The sequence below is a fragment of the Pleurodeles waltl genome, chromosome 5, assembly GCF_031143425.1.
Source record: "Pleurodeles waltl isolate 20211129_DDA chromosome 5, aPleWal1.hap1.20221129, whole genome shotgun sequence".
NCBI lineage: Eukaryota > Metazoa > Chordata > Amphibia > Caudata > Salamandridae > Pleurodeles > Pleurodeles waltl.
The window spans coordinates 2,515,096-2,540,843 of record NC_090444.1 but is presented as its reverse complement, the minus strand read 5'-3'; positions in this window follow the sequence as shown (position 1 = coordinate 2,540,843).

The window sequence follows — 25,748 nt, the reverse complement described above, 5'->3', positions numbered from 1 at the left end:
CCATGATCTTAGACATGTTACATGGCCATGTTCGGAGTTACCATTGTGACGCTACACATAGGTGGTGCCCTATGTGTAGGGCACACATGTAATGGTGTCCGGGGAAATTGCCCTGAAGAATGTGGGGGCACCTTGGCTAGTGCCAGGGTGCCCAAACACTAAGTAACTTGGCACCCATCCATCACCAGGTGAAGGTTAGACATATAGGTGACCTATAAGTTACTTATGTGCAGTGTAAAATGGCTGTGAAATAATGTGGGCATTATTTCACTCAGGGTGCAATGGCAGGCCTGTGTAAGAATTGTCAGAGCTCCCTTTGGGTGGCAAAAGAAATACTGCAGCCCATAGGGAACTCCTGGAACCCCAATACATAGGGTACCTCAGTACCATATACTAGGGAATGATATGGGTGTACCAGTATGCCAATGTGAATTGGTAAACTTAGTCACTAGCCTGTTAGTGACAAATTTGGAAGTAAAGAGAGAGCAAAACCACTGAGGTTCTGGTTAGCAGAGCCTCAGTGAGACATTTAGGCATCACACAGGGAACACATACAGGGGCACATACTTATGAGCACTGGGGCCCTGCCTGGCAGGGTCCCAGTGACACATGAACTAAAACAACATACAAACAGTGAAATATGGGGGTAACATGCCAGGCAAGATGGTACTTTCCTACACTGGGGTATTTTGCTTTGGTATTTTTCATTTTGTAAGGACTGGGTCGAGGACGAAGGATGTAGAGGTAATGCCATGATTACTTACCTGTATTCTTCATTACTCATCCTTGACTCAGTCCTGCTTCCCACCCACCTTCCGGCATCAGACCTTTGTGAGGTTTGTAATGTCAGGAAGTGCGCCGGTGTGGTGTGTATTTTTTGTTTCTTGTCTTGGATTGGACCATAACTTAAGGACTGGGTTGAAGACGAATAAGACTACATATTACCAGTAGATAATCAGGGCATTATTCTTGCTTAGAATAAACCTTGACTTTTTTATACATCTGTGATAGTCTTGTATAAACACACACTTGCTACCACCAAACGTGAACGCCATCAGGAATTGTGATTTAAGTGCTATGTTCTGCCTAAAGAAACCTTTAGCGATGTCAAGAGTCATCTTGTAAATTTATTCCGCCCTAAATTTTTCATCCGTCCAGTACTTTAAGCATTTTACATTAGTTGTGTATGTGTGTTTGAACCCAAATTTATATCATCCACTAGAAGGAATATGAACAGTAGGAAGTGTCTTGTTTAACCACTGGAAAGTTAAGAGTGTTTGTGATTGTGCGATAACTACCATCACTTCCTGATACTGTTTTATGACAGAATCATTCTTGTGCCACGCTTTGACTGTGGCTTGAATGGATATTGAGCATGTACCTATGGCTAACGCGGAAGAGGAATCTTTATCCAACCCCATTTGTTTTATGAATATTGCCTGAGCTTGCTGGAGAGGCCACCTTTGTGCATATTTTCCCTGAGACCTTTGGGTGCTAAGGAGAACAATTCTTCCATTACTGCATCCTTCACACAAAGTGTGTCCCTCACTAAGGACGGATCCCAAACATCCTGAGGTAGGATAATATCATGGAAATCCTGTGATTTCTGTCGTGGATTGTCTAAGGAGTGGCTCTTTTAGATTGGGAATTACCCCCTTTTAAAGCTAGACTCCTCCCATCTTCCTGGTGGGAAATCTGACATGGGGTATGGAGGAAAACCTTCCCTACCTGGCTTTGGTCCCGTGCTCCCTTCTTGACCTGGAACTGTTACTGTGTCTGCAGCGGAAGTCTCAGAATGGACAGAATATTATAGATCTCTGTTCCATCTCTACAGCTTTCCACAGCTTCTCCTCAGACAAGTCATCCTGATTCCCTCTGCAGCAGATAAAGAAATGTACCAGTCTTTCATGCCCTGATATATTTACTTTGGTTGTTCCCAAAAGAATGTATTCAGGGATGTTTCTCCTCCTCTTTTAATTGTTCTCATCTGATGATGGTGCATGTCCTGGGGTTGTGAAATTTGCCCCTTTCACCAAGACTGCCTGTCTTCTGCTTGCACACTATGACCCTCAGTTCAACTGCTTCTTTCATCAACACAGCACTTCCCTGAGTGCCGACCATCCTCAGAGGTCTGTGAAGAACATGAAGAACATCCATTGGTATAATGCTATTGATTTGTTTTATTTTATCACAGTAATTCAAATTATACATGTGACTCCTGCTTTTGTGGAGGCTGAGCCTGTGTTCTCTGTTTATCATTTTGCTTTATTTTTTGGGTTGGACTGTTCCCCTGGGGAACAGTCTCAGGACTGGTTTTCATATGGCTGGATCCACAATGCAGTGGCCCGGTCGGCAAAACCACGATGGATTAAACCCAGATCTTTGTGACTGGGGGTGAATGTTTCCATTATTCAGCATTCCGCCCATCTTTTGTTCTTCTTGACCTATATTTCAGAAAAATTGTAGGCATCTCCCATTCCAAATCAGGTAGCGGTACGCTGGCACGTGGCTAACAGTGCTGCATCCCCCAAACCCCTAAATATTACTGTGAAGTGTTGGAGAGAGTGCATCACGGCTACTTATCAATTCCATACCCAAATCAATCATCGAAGGGGGCCCATGTTAACTTTAAATGTGTTTTAGACCATCTGGTAATACAGCAATAGTGCATGGACCATGTGTGGTGGTATACATGCTACCAAATATACTTTCCCAAGGGAAGGCATGGAGTCAATATTACCTCAGACCATTGTATAAGGATAGATTGCATTTAATTGCTAAGTTTGATGAGCGATCCAAATGGGATTTTTCCCATTACTGCATGTATAGTCTGCAGACGTATTGTTTTTGAAAGAGATCCATGTGCAATTACTGGAGTCCACACATTAGCCCCTGCCATTTGTAATATGTATTATCTTGGTCATCTGTAGACAGTCACCAATTCTTTCTACAATTTCATTACTTCAGCGGTTCCCTACTTTTCGACTTCTGTGGATCCCCACTTTATTATTACTGAAACCCAGGGACCCGCACTGAATAATTACTAGAATCCAGGGACCCCACTGAGTCATTATTGGAAGCCCGGGGTCCAAGACTAACCATTGTTGGTGATTTGAACCACAAAACAATACACAAAAAATACAGAAACAAGCATTCCATTAAACACATACACAAATGATAACACATTTTATTTACTTTGCAAACAAATACATACAAAAAAAAATGTTAATTTTAATGGGAAAGTTGGAGGTTTTCTAAATTTAATCGAAGCCAGACATTGTCCATACCATATTCTGTTTGATGCACCTGCACTGCTCCCATGAATCATTCTGAGGATACTAATTTAATTTTTATCCTCCAATTTCAAAATCCTTGACATTTACAGTACGTTTACATTTTTTCAATTGTACATTCAGCCACTTTATTTATATACATGTTATGAATATGTTAATATTAGTTCTTTTTCTAAGCAGTCACAGACACCCTGAGGAGGCTTCATGACCCCCAGATGTCCACATACCATAGGTAGGGAACTACTGCCTTCATTGATTTGTGTGTCTGGGTGAGGTGCATCTCCCACTAACGCTGGCCATAGAGATCCTGGAAAATGCAACGGAACAGTTCTGCCTGGCTTCAGTACATGTGATAATTCCCCATTGAACCCTAACGCATCTTTCCGTTTTATGCCAAGGCATGGAGGCCAATATTATGCATATCCTCTTTATTGCCAACTCACAGTTGCAACTTGAAGCAAACATATGGAACTTACAACACAAATCTCCAAACATTTCTCTACATTATATAATCCCCCGCCAGGCAGCCATCTGCCTTGTTTGTTGTTGTTCACTGACAAGATAAGTAACAGATACATCATGTTTAAGGCTGTGCTGGTTAAAGGTTGCAAAGTATGATGTATGACTTAAAATTATATATAAAATGAGGAATGCACATCTCTTAGAATCATAATAGAAGACCTTACTTTAATGTGGCTTTACCGTTTCTTCACGCATGCTTACTGTTGAAGGGTCAAAGCCTAGGAAAGCTGCTTAAATGATACAGGTAGAATAAGTGTTTAAAATAGAGGTGAAAAGGAGTTAATATATGTAAACATGTTTTTGTATTAATACAAAAGGATGATGGACGGAGTGCTGACAATGCAAACACTCACCCCCAGTCACAGATCTGGGTTTAATCCATCGTTCTTTTGCTCACCATGCCACCCCAGTTTGGACCCAGCCATATGCAAATCAGTCTTGACCCTGTTCCTCATGGGAACAGTCCAGCCCGAACTGCCAGGCCGGGTCCTCCCTGGACCGGAAACAAGCATCCTGGGACCGGTTTCGGGGTTTCACCCCTCATCAGCCAGGCTAGCTTGCTTCCAGTGGCACAGTGAGCAAGGGACCCACGTCTGGGCATACCCTTCCCACTTAGGGAAACTTTAGCAATACAAAAGGATGATGAATGAAGTGCTGACAATGCAAACACTCACCCCCAGTCACAGATCTGGGTTTAATCCATCGTTCTTTTGCTCACCATGCCATCCCAGTTTTTGTATTAGACAGGCGTTGTGTTCAGAATATGGAGGAATTGTTTTTTGAATGAGATCCAGTGGCCCGAAGAAGCACGTGCTGAAGGCGATGAATGGCCCCCTCAGCCGGCGTGAGGCTATGGTGAAGGAAGGTGGACCGCGCGCGATGTAGCGCGTGGAGGATGCACACTTTAAACACGTGCTACGGGAGGCGCGTGGTCGCTTGAAGCGCGCGAGTCGCGCATGATGTTTTCCAATAGAGAATGGTTCAAAATAAACATTAGGTGCCGCCATAGCGGAACAGCTACCGAACAAATACATTCTTTAAATGAAGTAACATTAAATCTATACACAGAACCAACCTCGAATGTCTTAGCGGTAGGTGGGTGATGCTCACCTTTCAAGGGACTACCTGGATTTGAGTGAACAATTGCAGCCAAGGTACTAAGGAAATAATGGGCGGCCATTCTGGATCAGTTTTACAATGCAGTTTATGGAGTGTATCAGGGCAGCCATATTTTGGGAACGAATATGTCATAATCTGTCAGTTGGGGTCAGTGTTATGTGAGGCAAGTGACAAAAAAGGAAAACTGGAATTGTAATAAAAGGGAGATTTTAAGCAGATTTAATTATTTAGAGAAAATATTTTTTATTATAAATAAGAGTAGATATGGAGAGTAGTAATACTTCTGAAATGAGTTTAGAGGATAAAGATCAGATTTGTGTGTGTTAGGCGGTTTCAGCATTAGCAAGCTAGTAAGGGAAACAAATAAATGATTGCGTTGAAAGATTAGAATCAACGTTTGGGAAAAAAACTGAGGACAAACAGTTTTGGTCCGTGGAGGGGGCAAGTGTTAAAGCAGTTGGAAAAAAAAGGAGTAAAGTGACCCAGAAAAGAAAACATTACCAAAAAGATAATAAAGATTTCAAGATGAAAGGACATTATGGTGTGAAGGAAAGTAAAAGGGCAACTCATTTGGCGATGGGTGAAAAGGCCGGAAAAAGGGATCACAGAGCGTTGGCCAGTGACGAATCTTCCAGCAGCGGAGATATTGTAATATCGGCTTCTCAGATTTGGAGGACATGGATGGTGAAGAAAGGGAAAGAAAGGAACAAGTGAGGGATCCCTTAGGGGATTATATGTTTGATCCGCATCGTACAAAACATTCTTTGTCTCCACCAGGGGCTCTTTAACAGCATGTGGCGGAATATTTGAAATACTGGATTAGGCGGGAAATGACAAAGGAAGTTAGTGAGTGTCCAAGGCCTTCTTTGGCGAATACGGTGGCTTATACTCCTGATTTATATGCAATATGTTAACATTCCTGGAAAAGTCAGGAAGAGACCCTAGAAGAGGCTGCGATAAGGGATTAAAAAGCTGTTAGATGTATTGGGACCAATAACAAACATTTTTGACTTGTGTAAGTAGGAGTATTTGAAGGAAACTGCTGTTGATGTTTCGGAGCTATGGCAATGGGTGCAACGAGCAGTATGCTTATTGGGAAACACTAATGTGGCTTTATGTGCTGAATGGAGAAAAAGTCTCCAAATGAAGCTGTCAGAGCTAGCAGGTAAAGAGTCAGATCAGGAGATGAAAGGCATGTTATTTGTTGAGCAGTTTGTGAAAGTGATGGCCATATATTCTGCTGCCTTTAACTCAGTACAGAAAGTGCAGAATGATATCAGGAAGGATTTAAGGGGGGGCCAGGAGAATGCGTGTCGATTTACCGGCTGTTGATTTGGGACCACACTGGCATCTTTTTCCTGCAGTTATAGACCCTCTGGATATCTGACAACAAGTTTCTATCCCCTGAGACAGAGGCGAAAAGGGCAATGTAGAGGAGAAAGGAGGGCGAGGCAACAAGTTATGTTTGGGAAAAGACCCTTTGTGTATCCAAATAAAATTGGACAGCAGACTCACCCATTGTTTAGACAGATGGAAAGAGATAACAACAGATCCATGGGTATTACAGACAATACAGGGTTATTGGATAGACCTTGTAGGGAATCTAGTACAGATAAGGTGGCCAAGGCCCTCCAGGCTCTTAAAGTAAGAAGAGAAATTGGCAGGTCAAGAAGTAGAAGGTCTTCAAAGGAAGGAAGCTATAGAAAAAGCAGATGATCTAGTGCTGGGTTTTGTGAGCAATTTATTTTTAGTGGAAAAGAAAGACAAAAGGAAGAGACATGTGATCAACTTAAAAGAATTGAACGAATGGGTACAGTACAACCACTTCAAGATGGAAGATATACATATGTTGTATGACCCGTTAAGAAAGGGAGATTGGTTGATGCATATAGACTTGAAAGATGCATATAGGACAGTTCCAGTATGTGTGGAACAGAGAGATTTTTTTTAGATTCCTTTGGAAAGGAGTGATGTGGAGATTCAAGGTTCTTCCTTTTGGTTTGATCTCAGCACCTCGGTGTTTCACCATAGTGATAAAACCAATTGTAACTTGGCTATGGTTAAGGGAGATTCGACTAATAGTTTATTTAGACAAAATCTTAACTATGTCACTGAGCAAGAAACAGGTGCAGGAGCATATGGAATTAGTGGTGCACATTTTGGAGGATCTAGGATTTGTGGTGAACAGAGAGAAGCCTTGTCTAAATTCATCACAAGAAATGGTGCTTTCGGGCTTTCAGATTTGGATGTTGGAATGTGTGTTGAAGTTACCATTGGAGACAGTGAAAACAATTTGGATGGAAGATAAGGAAAATGATGATGTGCATATGGATTACCTTATGTCAGATTTCCAGCATACTAGGTCCACTTTTAGCATCAATTCAGGCAGTTCTTCCAGTTCCTTTACCTTATCAGGCTTTACAGAGGTTAAAAGCCAAATATCTATGAAAAGGTGTGAGGGTACAACTGGATGTAGAGACGAAGGAAGAGTTTGAGGGGTGGATGACAAATTTGGATGCATAGAATTGAAGAGATATTTTTGGCGACATTCCAAGCATAATAATGGAATTGGATGCCACCCTTCAGGGTTGGGGAGCAAGGTGTAGTTCACTGGCGACAGGAGGGAAGTGGACAATGCAATAGAAAGAGATGCACATCAATTATTAGCAGGGTCCTTTGCAATAAAGAGTTTTGTAAAAAATCAGGTGAAATGTGTTCTGTTAAGGATGGACAAAGTGTCTATGGTGAGATATGTAAATAAGTTGGGAGGGCCTTGATCAAAGGCATTGTCAAATTTGGCAAAGGTTTTGTGGTAGTTTTGTATGAACAGGGAGATTGCAGTTCAAGCTCAGTACATTGAAGGGATGAGCAAAATGATGGCAGATTGGAGTTCAAGGAAACTGAGAGATTTCAGCAATTGGATGGTGAACAAGAAGGTGTTCAAAGCGTTGGACAACAGATGGGGACTGTTGTTGGTGGATCTGTTTGCAAACAGGGTGAATACTCATCTGAACAGCTTTTACAGTTTGCGGCTGGATCCCCAGGCATTGGTGGTAGATGCATTTCTGCAGCACTGGGGAGGTGCTCGATACTATGCATTCCTACTGTTTGCATTGATTTAGATATTAATATTGAAGATGAGAAGTGAGCAAGTGGAGATAGTTCTGGTAACTCCGTTTTGGCTGTCCCAAGTTTGGTATCCAGATGTCATGGAATTGTTGGTAGACGATCCAGTCCTGTTGTCACAAATGTCGGGTCTGATGGTGGATGCAAAGGGGCAATGACACAAGTTAGCATTACAAGGTCAAATAAGATTAATGAGTTGGCTGACTTTGGGAGAACTTGGCAGGTGTCAGGCCTGTTTGCGGGGGCTTTAAGACTTATCAAGGAGTCTTGGACTCCTGGAACATCAAAGGTGTACAGGTTGGCATGGAAAAGGTAGGCTTACTAGTGTATTCTGTGGAGTTTGGATCCCACATCACCACCCATGGTAGAGGTGGTATAACGTTTGATAGATTTTTTTTTTTACAAGGAAATTCATACAGTTCAGTAAATATTTATACATCAGCCATTTCAGCAGGTTATGAGTTAGTGGATAGTTTACCTGTAGGTCAACAGGACGTGGTAAAAAAAATGTTGGGGAGTATCAGATTGAAGAATGCTTCAGGACCAAGATCTTCATTTTTGTGGGATGTAGATCTAGTATTAAGAGAATTACAGAATTGGGAAGAGAGTTAATTTTTAGATCTTAAGAGTCTTTCATTCAAGTTGGTAATGCTTCTTTGTCTGGTTTCCTTTAGGAGGGTGTCTGATGTTAAGGTTTTGGAGGTTAACTCACATTGATATTTACCTGAGGGAGTTTTTTTCAATATCAGAAGAAGGACTACGACTATCTCAAGGACAATTTTTTATCCAAGTTTGGATGAGAATAGAAAGTTATGTGTGGTGAGATTAGCAAAAACAGATCACAGCACACAATGCGCAATAGTAAAACAAAAAAGTCATGACATTCCGTAGTGTTAGGTTAAGTAAAGTAGATGAAGAAAACAGGCACATCGGTATTCGAATCTTGTCTTGAGAAGTGAGTTCCTTTATTGTGGGCGAAGTTGTATTCAATAAGCAAATTGCATCATTCCAAACACAGCCAACACGTGTTTCGTCACACTGGTGACTTTTTCAAGGCTGTAGAAAAACATATATATACATACTTGATGAATCAATGGAAGAATTACAAAATAAAAACAAGTATATATGACAAAAGGAAGCCATCATGTGCAATGGTTACTGCACGTGGTAACAAGATCCCAAGGTCAGGCAAGCAAATATATGCACCATGGACATGGCTAAGAAATTCCAAAAATAACACTTGTGTGTACCAAATAACACCCAAGTCTACAAGAGGTGAAAAAGACGGCAGAAATCTTGCAAGTTTCCCCGAGTTGAGTAGCATGGGAAACTCTAGTGACCAAGTGTAGTGACATGGAAGAGAGCTCAGTTAAGGTGACTAAAAGCCGAGTGATAAAAACAAGGAAGGTAGCAAAAAAGGTTTAAACACAAGTGAGAACCAAAAGTCAGGTTCAAAGAAAATCAAGGAGACTAATGGTCTCAGAACATACCTAATCTGGCGTACTGGTAACAACATAGTAAGTCTAAAAAATCTCAGGAATAGAAGTACAGTCCATACATCTGAATAGTCTAAAGAAATAGGGGGAAACAGAGTAAACTAGAATAAATAATGTTAAGCATGAACAACCGTTCCAAAAATACAAGTTAAGGGATCCATAAATATCCAAATGTAAGAAATACCTGTAACTAATTAGTGCCGGTATTATTGTGCCACACTGGAAAAGGCGTCCAATTTAAGTGAAGGATAGCCAATCCAAAAGACCATGGTAAGTCAATGTGCCAAAATCTAAGAAAGAATATAAAAGACCATTGTTAAACGAAAGTAAAAGGAGAAAAGTCCCTAGGGGCAAGCCAACCCCATGACTATGATCCCAAAAAATCCCAAGGAAGAATTAGAGCTAAAATTGCAACTAAAAAGTAAGTGAAACCAAAGCCAAATGCCACCCCTAACATAGGTTATGGAATATGGGGTCGCACGAGTAAAGCGACTAGTACCGCCAGTAAGATAACAAGTGACAATGATTGTAAAGTTAGAAAACAATAATACAGCTAAAATTTTACAATCTCGTGCTCCAATACGACTAGTACCGCCAGTAAGGTAACAAGTGACATTGATTGTAAAGTTAGAAAAGAATACAGTTAAAATTGTACGATACCTGTGCTCCAATACGGGCGTCCATTCAGCCCACGAAAGTGGTGCTAAGTAGAAGCACAGCTAGTCCTTAAACACCAAAAGCCCGGAGCTCAAGCTCCGACTCGCAGCGTAAGCGACTAATGCAAGAAGTCCATGAGAATAACCAATTCTCAAAAAGTGAAAAAACTGAACCCAAGTTCCAACTCACCGCGTAAAAGTCAAAAGCCGTCAGCCCATGATTTGTTGCGTTTCCTTTGGTTCTTGGTAGAACGTTGAGAACGTGTCTAAGTAGTCAACGTGAAACACGTGACTTGAACGGTCACAAAAATAAAGGTAGGACTATCGAAAACATGAACGGCGACAAGAAGTACATAAACCAGTGAAAAGGGGAGCCATATTAAATGTAAAAGTTACGTAAAACGAAAACCAAAGTGCTATGTGAACACCGAGTAGCTAGGAGATAATCGGCATGCAAAGGGAAGCTCGGAGACAAAAGAAAAGTGCCATGTAGTAAACAGAAACAGAAGGTAAAGGAAAGCCCAGGTCCCAGTCCTGCCTCGGTCCTAAAAGGTGCAACAAATTTAGACATCAGTGGTAAAACAAAGAACAATGTATATAATGTAACGTACAAAATTGGCGTGCAGTCATGAGGCCATATATATAGTTATACAAAGATATCTAGAAACAAATGTATTACAAATAGAAAATGAAAGAGATTAGACAGTAATAATTCATAAAGAGTAAAAATGATCAAGTCTATGATGGTCATAGTCATATGAACAAACATATATGTAAACAACATGTCCAATATGAAAAGTACAGTAACAGGATTTTTCTCAGAGTAGCCAACCACACTAACGCACAAAGGAGTATACCTAGTACAAACAGGCAGATCCTCCTGCCCCGTGCACCTCAGAGAGTTCTAGAAGTTCTTTTAGAGTAGCCCCTTCTTCCCCTTTAGGCTCCAGATCCTCCCCTAGGGTTCAGATTCCTTCTAGGCTGAGTTTTGAGTCTGTTTTCCTATGCTTCTTGCCCTTCCTTTTGCTATGAAAACCCTTGGCCATTGTTTCAAACTCACCGCTACTAACCTGTGCTAAAGTGCATATGCTCTCAGTCTAAATTAGTATAGGTAATTAGTTTACCCATGAGTGGCAAATTTGATTTACCAGTAAGTCCCTAACAAAGTGCACTATGTGTTCCCGGAGCCTGTAAATCAAATGCTACTGGTGGGCCACTAATTGTGCCACCCACACGAGTAGATAGTTAGTTCTAGATAGTTTACAAACATTTTCTTGGTTACAGAACAATCTTTGGTGATGAATATACGAGCCGAGTGGAAAGAACAGTCATAGACTAAAGGTGAGAGCAGATGTGTTATTTATTTGAAACTCCACTTAGCCAGTGTTTTGGAATACTTTGAGGTAATTTCAGACCGGGCCTTTATTCCCGGGGTCAAGGTTAATTATCTAGGGTGCACTGATCTGCCTATTTGTATTGAGACAACAAATGAGGTGTAACTTTACATAAATGTTAATTCTAATTCTCTTTTTTGTACGTGGCCTTTTATCATAAAGACACTTCAGGTGCATGTATATTGTCTTTTCTTTCTACGCCACAACAAGGTGATTTTTAGTGCATGTAATAGGATAGTCATAGATTGGGTGCGTGTATAAATTAAGAATGGAACACTCTCAGAGTTATCTGAGTCACTTGTTATTAATCTACTCACATAATTATTTTTGGAGATGGACTTTCACGTTGACACCAAGATTCTACGTATCCATTCATGAATTCATTATTATTACATCAAATGTTGTGTTTTCTTTTAATGGCTCTTGGGTTCCAGAATTACAAAGTAAGAGATGCGACTAAATTCCAGCCCTGAGGAAGTCAAATGACGCAACACGTGTTGGCTGTGAGGTCGTTATAAAGAACATGGACTTGTCTGATCTGTTTTGGATTTCTACTTGAACTTTAAATTAAGCATCGCTAAGGATTATGGTAACAATTGAGGTTAAATTCAATGGACTTTGGAATCAGATGGAACTAATGTGATGCTTCCAGTTTATTTGGAAGGAGATGGACTGATGGAATTGGACTTTGGTTCAGTATAATTTTGAGATGAAAGGAGTATTTTGAACGTGGGAGTGAACATTAAATTAGATATCTAAAAAATAAGAATTTAGGACTATTTGACATGCTCATTTTGTATATATTTGAACAATTATTATTGAAGTAGGTGATTGGTTTTGTATGTGTAAAGTGTATTCATTAAGTAATGCGTAGTTCTTACTGCAGGGAGCTTACTCTAGGACAACGGGTGCCACAGCGTGTATACAGGCCCTGGGTACCTCTAGTGCACTTTACTAGGTACTTACTAGTAAATCAAATTTACTGGTGAGTCCTTAGTAAAGTGACACTTCCTGTGCTCACGGCCTGTAAATTAAATGCTACTAGTGGGCCTGCAGCACTCATTTTATCCTGGCATTATAACCATATTCCAGGCCAAAACCTCCAAGCTTGCGCTCTCTGCTTTAAACATGGCAAAATTGTCTTACACACAATTGTCATGTAAAACCTAAAAGTAAATGTTGAACTTTTACATTTACTGCACCCTGCCCTCTGGGCTATGTAGGGCCTACCCTATGGGTGACTAATATGTATTAAAATTGCCAATCGGGTATAAGCCAATGTCAGCGTGTTTAAAGGAAAGAACAGAAGCCCTTTAGCACTGGATATCCGTGGTAAAGTGCGCAGAGTGCTGCTGCACTCCTAACTTGCTGGCTGTGCCTTTGAGGTAATGAGTGGAATCACTGCATTGTAGACCCCGAGATTCCCATCCCCTGTTGGCCTGTTCAGCAGAATGTCCTGATCGATTGTCATATGCTGCAAATAGGTCTGTGAGTATTAGTGCTGCTCAGTCCACTATGTCCTCCCTGATGTAAGCCAGTGCTGTTTAGAACACTTTGGTGGTCCAAAACCAGACTAGTGGTCGATGTACAAGTTCTTTTGTTCAATGCATTCCTGGAGTTGTCTGGAGACCTTTCATTTTAGGATTGTGTTTAAGAATGACAGGTTACAGATCAGCCTGTAATGAGCCGTGTGTTCTGGGTCCACCATGGCAGAAGGTATACTATGGTATTATCACATGAGGTATTCTACTCAACATCAGAGATATTAACTAGGTTGGTAATGTTTTGAATGAAGGATACTAGGACCTCTGTAATGAAAGAGCCAGAGCATGGTCTGGTGGGTGGGTTTGAGGGTTTGATTATGTTTGCTATCCTGCTTCTATCTATCTCTTCCAAGGGCTGTAGACTGTTTAAAGTGTGTAATCTACCTAAATATGTTATGGTCACGGAATGTAGTAAAGCCTCTTTAATCTTTTTGTTTTTTGAAGTGTAAAATGCTGCAGGAAACTCCCAAGTTCCAGTACCCATTGCACACCCTGTATTAAGGAAGGGAGAAGGAGTTGGGTCCTCAACAAAGCTAGTGCTTTTTAGCACCATTACCTGCCCCTTTGCGCTCCAGTGTAAAATGCTGCAGAGAACTCAAAGTCCCAGGACCCTTAGCTAATCTACATAGATTGCCCCTGTGCCAATTTATGCAGTCTATTTATACAATCTTGTTGCCATTAATGCCCAAAAACCTGGTAAGGCCCCTAGACTAAACTAAATTAGATGCAATAAAGAATGGTGTCCTCATTTTGGAATCATTACAAAATCTTGGATTATTCCAATCCACAAAAAGGGTTCACATGGCCTTTTGGAAAATAATGGCCCAATAAGCCAGATCTGTAACATGCAAAAGATCTTCAGTAAGAAGATAAACTATCGCTATGGATTGAGAAAAGCACTCTCTCTCCCACGTCCGGGCAGGTTTGTGATCAAGGGTCACCACCATGGGCCAGTTCTGTTTTTTGTAATTAAATGGAAGACCATTGACATCAGTGACTGTCACTTGTATGTGGCTTTTGTGGAACTTTCAGGAGGCCTTTGATCTTGTCAAGAGATTAAAACTGTGGGAGGTTCCTGAATTTACTTTCTATAATAATCTAATTGTATTCAGAGAATTTTGCTCAAGTTTGGCGTTGTGTACATGGATAGCTTACAAGGAAGGTGAAAATTAAAAAGGGAGTACACCAGGGCTGTGTCCTAGCTTCAACTCTTTTTCTTCTCTTTATGAATTGTTGTTTTGACATTTTGCCAAATTGTTCTAACGACTCCCCTAATATCATGGACCGGAAAGTCCCAGGTTTGCTCTTTGCAGACGATAGTTTATAATTATCATGGCTTCCAATTGGCATTAACACTGAATTTTGCTTAAATCATGGACTAGAAATTGATGCCGGAAAATTAAATTTCATGGTACTCAATCTCTAAAAATAATTTCATAGGATGAATGCTAGGGAGGATTTTTCCTTGGATAAAGTCCATAGATTCAAGCACATGTTAGCTCGAGTTAAGAGCGATTTAGAGTTGAATCAGAGGGCGACCACATTACTTAAATCTTCCAACTGCTTGTCCACTTTTTCTATGTCACGTGTTCTCCAAATATATAGGGCTAAGGCTGTCAGCACAGTGCTCTGTGGTTCTGACCTCTGGGGCCATCACTGTAGGAGACTAGCCTGGCTTGTAGTAGGCGCCTGATGGTACTTACATCTTGTGCCAGGTCCAGTTATCCCTGATTAGTAGATTCGTAGTGTTGTAGCAGCTTAGGCTGATAAAGGTAGCTATATCAGAGCAGCTTAGGCTGAACTAGGAGACATGCAAAGCTCCTACTATACCACTTATATCATATAGCACTATATCATAAGAATCACAATACTCAGTGTTACTAAAAATAAAGGCACTTTATTTTAGTGACAATGTGCCAAAAATATCTCAGAGGTTATACTCCCTCAGGAGGTCAGTAAAATACACAAAATATACACACAACCCAAACCCAGGTAAGTAAATAGTTAGAAAAGTAGTGCAAACACTGTAGAATACAATAGGATGCAATAGGCCTATACTAAGAAAGTGGAATGCGAACCACTTAGGGACCTCAGGCATAGTGTAGTGTGTAGAGGGTCGCTGGGAGTGTAAGAAAACACTAAGGGTGTCCAAGATACCCCACCCCAAGACCCTGAAAAGTAGGAGTAAAGTTACCCTACTTCCCCAGAAACACACTAAAGTCGTGTTAGGAGATTCTGCCAAGGCAACAACTGACTGCAAAGCACTGAAGACGGATTCCTGGACCTGAGGACCTGCAAAGGAAGAGGACAATGTCCAAGAGTCACAAAAGTGGCCGGGGGGCAGGAGCCCACTAAACCCCGGTTGAAGGTGCAAAATGGCTGCCTCCCAGTGGAATAAGCTGAAGATTCTGCAACAACGGAAGATGCCAGGAACTTTTCCTTTGCACAGAAGATGACACACGGCGTTCTGGAGGATGCAGAGTTGTTTCTACGCAGAAAACAAGCCTTGCTAGCTGCAAAGGTTGCTGTTAAAGTTAATGGGTGCTGCCCGGGCCCAGGAAGGACCAGGACGTCACCCCTTGGAGGAGGAGACAGAGAGGGTGCTCAGCAGCACAGAGAGCCCATGCAGATGCAGGCAGCACCCGCAGAAGCACTTGAACAGGTGTTCAAGAAATCTGTGCACAGTGGTCATCTCAACACTACAAAGGAGGATCCCATGAAGTTGGTGGTCAACTAGGTGAGTTGAGCAATGCAGGACAGAGTGCTGGGGACCTGGGCTATGCTGTGTATGAAGGATTCCCTGCAAAAGTGCACAGAAACCCTAGCAGCTGCAGTTCACACAGTACACAGGATTACTGTCTGGCGTGGGGAGGAAAGGACTTACCTCCACCAAATTTGGACAGAAGGACCACTGGACTGTCGGGGCCACTTGGATCTAGCTCCTGTGTTCCAGGGACCACGCTCGTCGAGATGAGAGGGGACCCAGAGGACCAGTGAAGCAGAAGTTTGGTGCCTGCGTTAGCAGGGGGAAGATTCCGTCGACCCACGGGAGACTTCTTCTTGGCTTCCAGTGCAGGGTGAAGGCAGACAGCCTTCAGAGCATGTGCCACCAGGAAACAGTCGAGAAAGCCGGCAGGGTTAGGCGCTACAATGTTGCTGGTAGTCGTCCTGCTACTTTGTTGTGGTTTTGCAGGCGTCCTGGAGCAGTCAGCGGTCGATCCTTGGCAGAAGTCAAAGAGGGAGATGCAGAGGAACTCTGGTGAGCTCCTGCATTCGTTATCTGATGAGAAACCCACAGGAGAGACCCTAAATAGACCTCAGAAAAGGATTGGCCACCTATCCAGGTAAGCACCTATCAGGAGGGGTCTCTGACGTCTCCTGCTGCCACTGGCCACTCAGAGGCCTCCATTGTGCCCTCACACCTTTGGATTCAAGATGGCAGAGGTCTGGGACACACTGGAGGAGCCCTGGGCACCACCCCTGGGGTGGTGATGGACAGGGGAGTGGTCACCCCCCTTTCCTTTGTCCAATTTCACGCCAGAGCATGGGCTGGGGGACCCCTGAACCGGTGTAGACTGGTTTATGCAAGGAGGGCACCAGGTGTGCCCTTCAAAGCATTCCCAGAGGCCAGGGAGGCTACTCCTCTCAGGCCCTTAACACCTATTTCCAAAGGGAGAGGGTGGAACACCCTCTCTCAGAGGAAATCCTTTGTTCTGCCTTCCTGGGACTGGGCTGCCCAGACCCCAGGAGGGCAGAAGCCTGTCTGTGGGTTGGCAGCAGCGGTAGCTGCAGTGAAAACCCCAGAGAGCTAGTTTGGCAGTACCCGGGGTCCATGCTGGATGCATGGGATTGGCACCCCAATACCAGATTTGGCATGGGGGGACAATTCCATGATCTTAGACATGTTACATGGCCATATTCGGAGTTACCATTGTGAAGCTACATATAGGTATTGACCTATATGTAGTACACACGTGTAATGGTGTCCCCGCACTCACAAAGTCTGGGGAAATTGCCCTGAACAATGTGGGGACACCTTGGCTAGTGCCAGGGTGCCCTCACACTTAGTAACTTTGCACCTAACCTTCACTAGGTGAGGGTTAGACATATAGGTGACTTATAAGTTACTTAAGTGCAGTGTAAAATGGCTGTGAAATAACGTGGAAGTTATTTCACTCAGGCTGCAGTGGCAGTCCTGTGTAAGAATTGTCTGAGCTCCCTATGTGTGGCAAAAGAAATGCTGCAGCCCATAGGGAGCTCCTGGAACCCCAATACCCTGGGTAACTAGGTACCATATAGTAGGGAATTATAAGGGTGTTCCAGTGTGCCAATCAGAATTGGTAAAAATAGGTCACTAGCCTGCAGTGATAATTTTAAAAGCAAAGCGAGCATAAGCACTGAGGTTCTGGTTAGCAGAGCCTCAGTGACTCAGTTAGGCCCCACACAGGGAACACATTCAGGCCACAAACTATGAGCACTGGGGTCCTGGCTAGCATGATCCCAATGAGACAGGCCAAAACAAACTGACACACAAGTACAAAATGGGGGTATCATGCCAGGCAAGATGGTAATTTCCTACAATCTCAAGCTGGAAGCATTGGAAAAAAGCAAGAACACATTTTTTAAATCTTTATTGAAGGTTCTGAGAAGCACTCTGACTCTTCCACTGAGAATTGATTCTGCCTCAAACCCTACTTCCCTTATTGCGGAAGACAAAAACCTCTCTTGTACTGGACATGCTGTTGGACATTGGATGAGGTGTCTGTAGTGAAGCAGCACAAGATGTCATAACCAGACCAGGTGCCCGAGAGAATATGTGGGCGGTCTATGTAAAACCGCCCTAAATACTTTTGGCCTGGCACGTTCCAGTTGGATCCCGAACTGATCCCTAGGCATTGTCCTATAGTATAACAACTAGATTGAGAAATAATTACATGAAAATGTTTGGCATCACCTGTGAGTGGTTGTCGTACAGATTTTATTTCTACACTCAGGTGAGATTTAAAATTTGTGGCTTTCCTAAATTATATTACTTCCTCTCAGGAGAGGGCACTGCACATCATATTTAGACTTGGTACACTACTGTTGGCCACTGACCTTTAGATGGACATGTGATTGATCCAGTTCAAATCTTTGGTGTGCAATGTCTCGACTGAAAGTCAGGAACATCTCTTAGGCCAGTATTTATACTTTTTTAGCGCCGCATTTGTGCTGCTTTTTGACGCAAAAGCGGCGCAAACTTACAAAATACAGTTGTATTTTGTGAGTTTGCGCCGCTTTTGCGTTAAAACATGACGCAAATGCGGCGCTAAAAAAGTATAAATACGGGCCTTATTCTTTTGTGGAACTAATCATAAAATAAGACCTAAATGTATTGTTCCCTTGTGCTGATCTTGGATGTTAAAAATGCCACACAGATGGAACCATTTCTAGATGATATTTCACCAACCATGGCCAAAATGTAGGTATGGAATTCAGCCCCTAAGGGGGTTCACCAGCAACCGGGGTACTGTCAGCTCCTATGTGCCTTCTGATTGTTGGCCCTGGGTGTCCCCTCCATAGGGAAGTAGAGGCCCACTACTTCTTTTTCTATTTACCATATGTGGCCCAGTGAAAGAAGTGAAATATACCCACAGGCAGGCTGTTGGATGTTATGCAGCAGAAAGAGGTTTTTGCGGATTTGGAATTCAGACACAAGAAGTATAATAGCTTTTGATGTGGCTTGTTTTCTCCTATCAAGTTGGTATGTGAGAATAAAAATGTTATATTTAATCTACACATTATTAACTGTGTACGCTTGTTACCTTTGAATGGACTATGGACCATACTTAAAAAAAATTATCTTTAGTATTTTAATGACAATTGAATACTTACTAATGTGTTTTTGAGTTACTAACTTTGAACCAATCTATTAGCTGGGTGTATTAACTACTGAACATGCTGGCTAGCGTTGGAAGAAAGAAATACATAGTTATCCATCGTGTATGTATTTCTTTTGCCAGTTTGGGGACCCTTTTCGGTCGAGCCCAGACAGCTTTTGCACTGTCAGGTGATCTGTTGTATTCAGTTTGTGGGCTTGTGACTCCTCCCCTTGCTTTTGATTAGTCTATGGACTGTCTTGTTAAATTTTTTTGCTCGCTAGTGGTTAACTTGGGTTTTAGCACCCTCCTTTTTGGAAGTTATTTACTCCCCTGGAGTATCGCCCTAGGACTTGTCGTCCTGCGCTACTTTTTATTTTACTTAGTGCTTCTGAACTATTTTTTTTAAGCCTTTAGAGCTTTTCGTGCAGTGCGCTTGCTTGTTTCTTCTGATATTTAATGATGCTATTTGCTTAATTACACTTGCATAGCTGAAAGGCTTGCTCCTTTTATGCCCTTTTTCGCTGATCTATGGAGGGTTTTTACAGCCCGTGTCTAAAAGTGTAATTTAGGGTAAAGCTTTTAAAAGTAACACGTGGTGTTTTATATCTGCCGCTTTCCACTCACTGCGGTTGGCGTGCTGGCTTGAGTCATTGCGGGTGCCATTCTTCCAAGGCTGTTTCTTGGAGCTGCCAGTTCATTGTGTAGAACACTTCTAAGGCCTGGTCCCCTTTTATACTCTTGGCACACCTATGGAGTGTTTGGAGAGCCCCTGGTTGACAGTGCATTATAATGATACATTTTTGTAGGTTGGCACATGGTGTTTGTGCTGTTATGGTTTCCCAAAGCTGCTGATGATTTACAATTATTAGTTTTTTTTTTTTGTTTAATTTTGGTAAAACCTAGTATAAATGTAGCACCCACACAGTAGAATTCAGTGTTATTTTTTATGTTACTTATACTGTTCCTACTGAATGCCTTTTGTTTCTGAGCATCAATTCTCGGGCTGTACTGTGAGATGGTAGTAAAATAATTAATGGGTTAATGGAAATGTTTGCAAACGTATTTGTAAAACACAGGCAGTTGCTTTTATTTAGGTGCAGTTTTTTAAAGCTGATTTTTAATAAAAAGTACGCTATTTATAGTCTTAAGTATTATCCAAATTTATGTTGGGAAGCGACCGGGTGTGCGGGTAATAACCAGTGTGTTATTGAATTTTTTAAGATTTTGTTTGAAACCCGGTTTAATGTTAAAACCTATTATTTAATTGTAGTTCAGACAGTGCTTCCATTGTCGTTTAGCTATTTCTTTGAGTCTAGGCAGCGCTTGCACCGCCACTTGATTAGTTACAAATTAAGCACGAGTTAGATGTGACTTTACATATATTAAAAATGCCTGAGATGGTTTTAGACTAACGCTGCTTCAATAGTCACATTGAACTGCAGCAGCAGCGCATTGCACTGGAAAGCTTTAGGCACATGCACATGATTATTTTCAAATTAGGCACTACAAGATTGAGCTAAAGGGGTTAAAAGTGGCTGTGCATTTATTAAAAATGCCTAAGATGGCTTCGGAATACTGGTGCCTTAGTATTCGCATTAAACTGCAACAGCCACGCATTGCAAAGGAACGCTTTAGCCACTGCCATGTGATTATTTACAAATTAAGAACTCTCTGCACTCGATGCCCACGGTCTGTGTCCAGGAGGCCCAACCAACCAGAGAGAGTTCTGAGGCGATTGTGAGCAATTGCCCACCCTGGGTTGACCCCTCCACGACGCCGCCTGCAGAGGGAATCTCAAGGACCCCCCTGACCGTAAAAGCTCCCGACGAAGATATCCGACTCCCGGAGATACACTGCCCTCGCAGCCCCCAGACCACCAAGAACCCAACCTCTGGTGCAGCTACGGTCAGAGGGCGGCCCTCCTCCCTGTCCAGCTTGTGGTTTGCCTGAGACAAACTCCTGCACCTCGCCTGCAGCATCTGAGTGACCCCCGCGGTCCACTCATAGAGAAGTATTGAAAACCTGATGCTTTGTTTGCACACTGCTCCCGGACGCCCGAGTGCCACTGAGGGTGTGTATTTGGTGCCTACTTCTGGCCCCTCTAGTGCTCCTCTAAACTCCCTAGTCTGCCCTCCGACCTCCGAGGACGCGGGTACTTACCTGTCTGCAGACCTGATTCTGAGTGCCACCGGTCTCTATAGGAGCCCATGTTAAATTTGCTTCAGCTTTGACCTCTGCACTCGGCTGGCCCCGTGTTGCTAGTATTGGGTGTTTGGGGTTAACTTGAACCCCCAGTGGTGGACTTCCTAACCCCTGGAGACTGAAACTGTAAATCAAGTACTTACCTCTAAACACTGTACTTCCTTTTCTTCCCCCAGGAACTGTTCTGAAATTGCACTGAGTGCCCATTTTTTAAATAAATATTCGCTGTTTTCTTAAAAACTGTTCACTTTGCTAAAGTGAAACAAAGTTACATTGATTTCCATTTTGAGTACTTACCTGCAACAGTATTTACTTCTGAACTGAGTCTTTTGGTTTTAGTAATAAACAATTAAAATATATTTTTCTACATAAAAACCTATTGGTCTGGAGTTAAGTCATTGAGTGTGTGCTTCTTCTATTGTCTGTGTGTGTATAACAAATGCTTTGCACTACCCTCTGATAAGCCTAACTGCTCGACCACACTACCACACAAGAGAGCATTGGTGTTATCTACTTTAGCCTCTGTTAAGCCTCAGGGGAACCCCTGGACTCTGTGCACACTATGGCCCTCATTACAACCCTGACGGTCGGTGATAAAGAGGCGGTAATACCGGCAACAAGCCGGCGGTAAAAAAATTGAATTATGACCATGGCGGAAACTGCCCACACAGACAGCCACTTTAATACACCGACCGCCACAGCGGTAGCAACAAGCACCACGGCGGTAACCACCAACGGCCAGGCGGAAGACGATGTACCACCCACTGTATTACAAGAGGCCTATCCGCCACCTTTTCTGGGGTGGTACCAACGACATCAAAAGCACAGCAGAAACAGTACACAGAAGACAAAGGACTCATCTCTGGAGACTCAGGGAAGGACCAGGCCGCCATGGAGCCCGAACTGCAGGTGTTCCCCATGCTGGTCTACCTCCTCCTACACCAGGAATACCAACGCTGGCGACAACGACCACGGTGAGTACTGCCGCCTAGCACACAGGGGAGGGGGAGGAAAAAGAGAGTGGCAAATACACACAACACGTAACACCCCCACCCCCAACACCATACACACAAACAGATGCAACAACATTACACATCCACCCTGTACCCCTCAGGAATAATGTAAGGACAAAAAGAAGTGATTGAAGTGAGGGTAATAAGATAAAATACTAGAAATACGTCCTCAAAAATCAAAACAGTATTTACATATATACAAATGGAGGGACACTGCCCAGTCCATAATGTCTGTGGACCACAGGGCCACATCACATAGGCCAATGCCCCACCTTACTCCTGCATCAACATGGACAGACCACTGCTGGGGCATCAGGTTGAAAATACAAAGGCACCTCAGGGGGATGGAGAATGAGGGGGCACCTCAGCCGGAAGATGGTACAACACCACTTGTCCTGGAGGGGGCAACATGCCCTGTGCGATGTCCTGGAGAGTGCAAAGCCAAAGTCTCTCAAGTGGGTGGTTTGCCCACTGCTTGGTCCTGGGGAGTGAAAAGCCACAGCCTTTCAAGTGGATGGTTTGCCCACTGCTTGGTCCTGTGGAGTGCAAACAACAGTCTCTCAAGTGGGTGGTTTGCCCACTGCTTGGTCCTGGGGAGTGCAAGGCCACAGTCTCTAACGTTGATGGCTTCTCCACTGGTTCTGGAGGGGGCTTTGTGCCCAGTGTGCTTCATCCTGGGAAGGATAAGGTGAGTGGATGGCTTCTTCCACTCATTCTGGAGGGGGCTTTGTGCCCAGTGTGCTTTAGGGGGTTTTGTGCCCAGTATGCTTCATCCTGGGAAGGAGAGGGTGAGTGGATGGCTTCTTCCACTGGTTCTGGAGGGGGACTTGTACCCAGTGTGTTTCATCATGGCAAGGAGGGAGTGAGTGGATGGCTTCTTCCACTGGTTCTGGAGGGGGCTTTGTGCTGCAGATCTTGGGGGGAGCAAGGTCACAGTCACTCACCTAGGTGTCAGACCCACAACGATTTGCAGTGGGCAGGATGCATTACAGTCCATGGAGGCAGGATTACACACTGCCCGCCGGCGGCAACGGCTGCTCAGTCGTGCAGTGCTGGTGTCGGTGCTACCATTGGTGGGGGGAGGCTCCAGCGTTTCCCCTGCAGCCTCAGACGGCTGCCCACTGGGGTTGCTGCTGCTGGCAGTGGTGCTGGTAGCGGTGCTGGTGGCGGTGCAGGTGGCTGTACTGGTGATGGTGCTGGTGTTGGTGCTGCCAGTGGTGGGGAAGGCTCCAGCCCTTCCCCTGCAGCCTCGGACAGCTGCCCACTGGGGCTGCTGCTGCTGGCAGTGGTGCTGGTGGCGGTGCAGGCAGTGGTGGGGGGAGGCTCCAGCCCTTCCACTGCAGCCTCGGATGGCTGAAGCGCCATGGTTGATGTTGGCGGCTCAAGTTCTGTCCCAGCACCAGGCCTCCTGTCCTTCCTGCCTGCAGGGGCAGGCCCTTTGCCGTCTGGTGGTGCCTCCTTGTCCTTGCCCTGCCATCTGGTGGCACCTCCTTGCCGCCTGGTGGTGCCTGCTTGCCCTTGCCAGCTGGTGGTGCCTCCTAGCCCTTGCCGTCTGGTGGTGCCTTCTTGCCCTTCCCCTTGTAAGCTGGTGGTGCCCCCTGTAGGAGGCTGGCCTGGCTTGTAGTGGGTACCAAGGGGTACTTACACTCTGTACCAGGTCCAGTTATCCCTTATTAGTGTAGAAGAGGTGTTTCTAGCATCTCAGGCTGATAGAAGGTAGCTATAGCAGAGCAGCTTAGGCTGAACTAGGAGACATGCAAAGCTCCTACTATACCACTGGTGTCATATGCACAATATTATAAGAAAACACAATACACAGATATACTAAAAATAAAGGTACTTTATTTTTATGACAATATGCCAAAAGTATCTCAGTGAGTACCCTCAGTATGAGGATGCCAAATATACACAAGATATATGTACACAATACCAAAAATATGCAGTAATAGCAAAAGGAAGTAATGCAAGCAATGTAAAGTTACAGTAGATTGCAATAGGAGCACATAAGTATAGGGGCAACACAAACCATATACTCCAAAAGTGGAATGCGAACCACGAATGGACCCCAAACCTATGTGAGCTTGTAGAGGGTCGCTGGGACTGTAAGAAAACAGTGAGGGTTAGAAAAATAGCACACCCCAAGACCCTGAAAAGTAGGTGTAAAGTGCACCTATATTCCCCAGAGAGCACAGAAGTCGTGATAGGGGAAATCTGCAAGGAAGACCAACACCAGCAATGCAACCAAAGTGGATTTCCGGACCTGAGTACCTGTGAAACAAGGGGACCAAGTCCAAGAGTCGTGACAATGTCGAGAGAGGGCAGATGCCCAGGAAATGCCAGCTGAGGGTGCAAAGAAGCTGCCACCGGATGGTAGAAGCTGTGGATTCTGCAAGAACGAAGAGGACTAGGAACTTCCCCTTTGGAGGATGGATGTCCCACGTCATGAAAAAGCTTGCAGAGGTGATTCCACGCAGAAAGACCGCAAACAAGCCTTGCTAGCTGCAAGGGTCACGGTTAGGGTTTTTGGATGCTGCTGTAGCCCAGAAGGGACCAGGATGTCGCCACTTGGATGAGGAGACAGAGGTGGTGCCCAGCAAGTTAGGGAGCCCTCACAGAAGCAGGCAGCACCCACAGAAGTACCGGAACAGGCACTTAGAAGAGGAGTGAACCGGAGTCCACCTGTAGTCAGAAAAGGGACCCCCACGCAGCCGGAGGACAACTCAGAAGGTTGTGCACTGCAGGTTAGAGTGTCAGGGACCTAGGCTTGGCTGTGCATGAAGGAAATCCTGGAAGAGTGCACAGGAGCCGGAGCAGCTGCAAATCATGCGGCACCCAGCAATGCAGTCTAGCGTGGGGAGGCAAGGACTTACCTCCACCAAACTTGGACTGAAGAGTCACTGGACTGTGGGAGTCACTTGGACAGAGTTGCTGAGTTCCAGGGACCACCCTCGTTGTGCTGAGGGGGGACCCAGAGGACCGGTGATGCAGTCTTTTGTTGCCTGCGGTTGCAGGGGGAAGATTCCATCGACCCACAGGAGATTTCTTCAGAGCTCCTGGTGCAAGAAGGAGGCAGGCTACCCCCAGAGCATGCACCGCCAGGAAACAGGTGAGAAAGCCAGCAGGATGAAGCGATACAAGGTTGCAGTAGTCGTCTTTGCTACTTTGTTGCGGTTTTGCAGGCGTCCTGGGCAGTCAGCGGTCGATCCTTTGGCAGAAGGTGAAGAGAGAGATGCAGAGGAACTCGGATGAGCACTTGCATTAGTTATCTGAAGAATTCCTCAAAGCAGAGACCCTAAATAGCCAGAAAAGGAGGTTTGGCTACCTAGGAAGGAGGATAGGCTAGCAACACAGGTAAGAGCCTATCGAAAGAGTCTCTGACGTCACCTGCGGGCACTGGCCACTCAGAGCAGTCCAGTGTGCCAGCAACACCTCTGTTTCCAAGATGGCAGAGGTCTGGAGCACACTGGAGGAGCTCTGGGCACCTCCCCTGGGAGGTGCAGGTCAGGGGAGTGGTCACTCCCC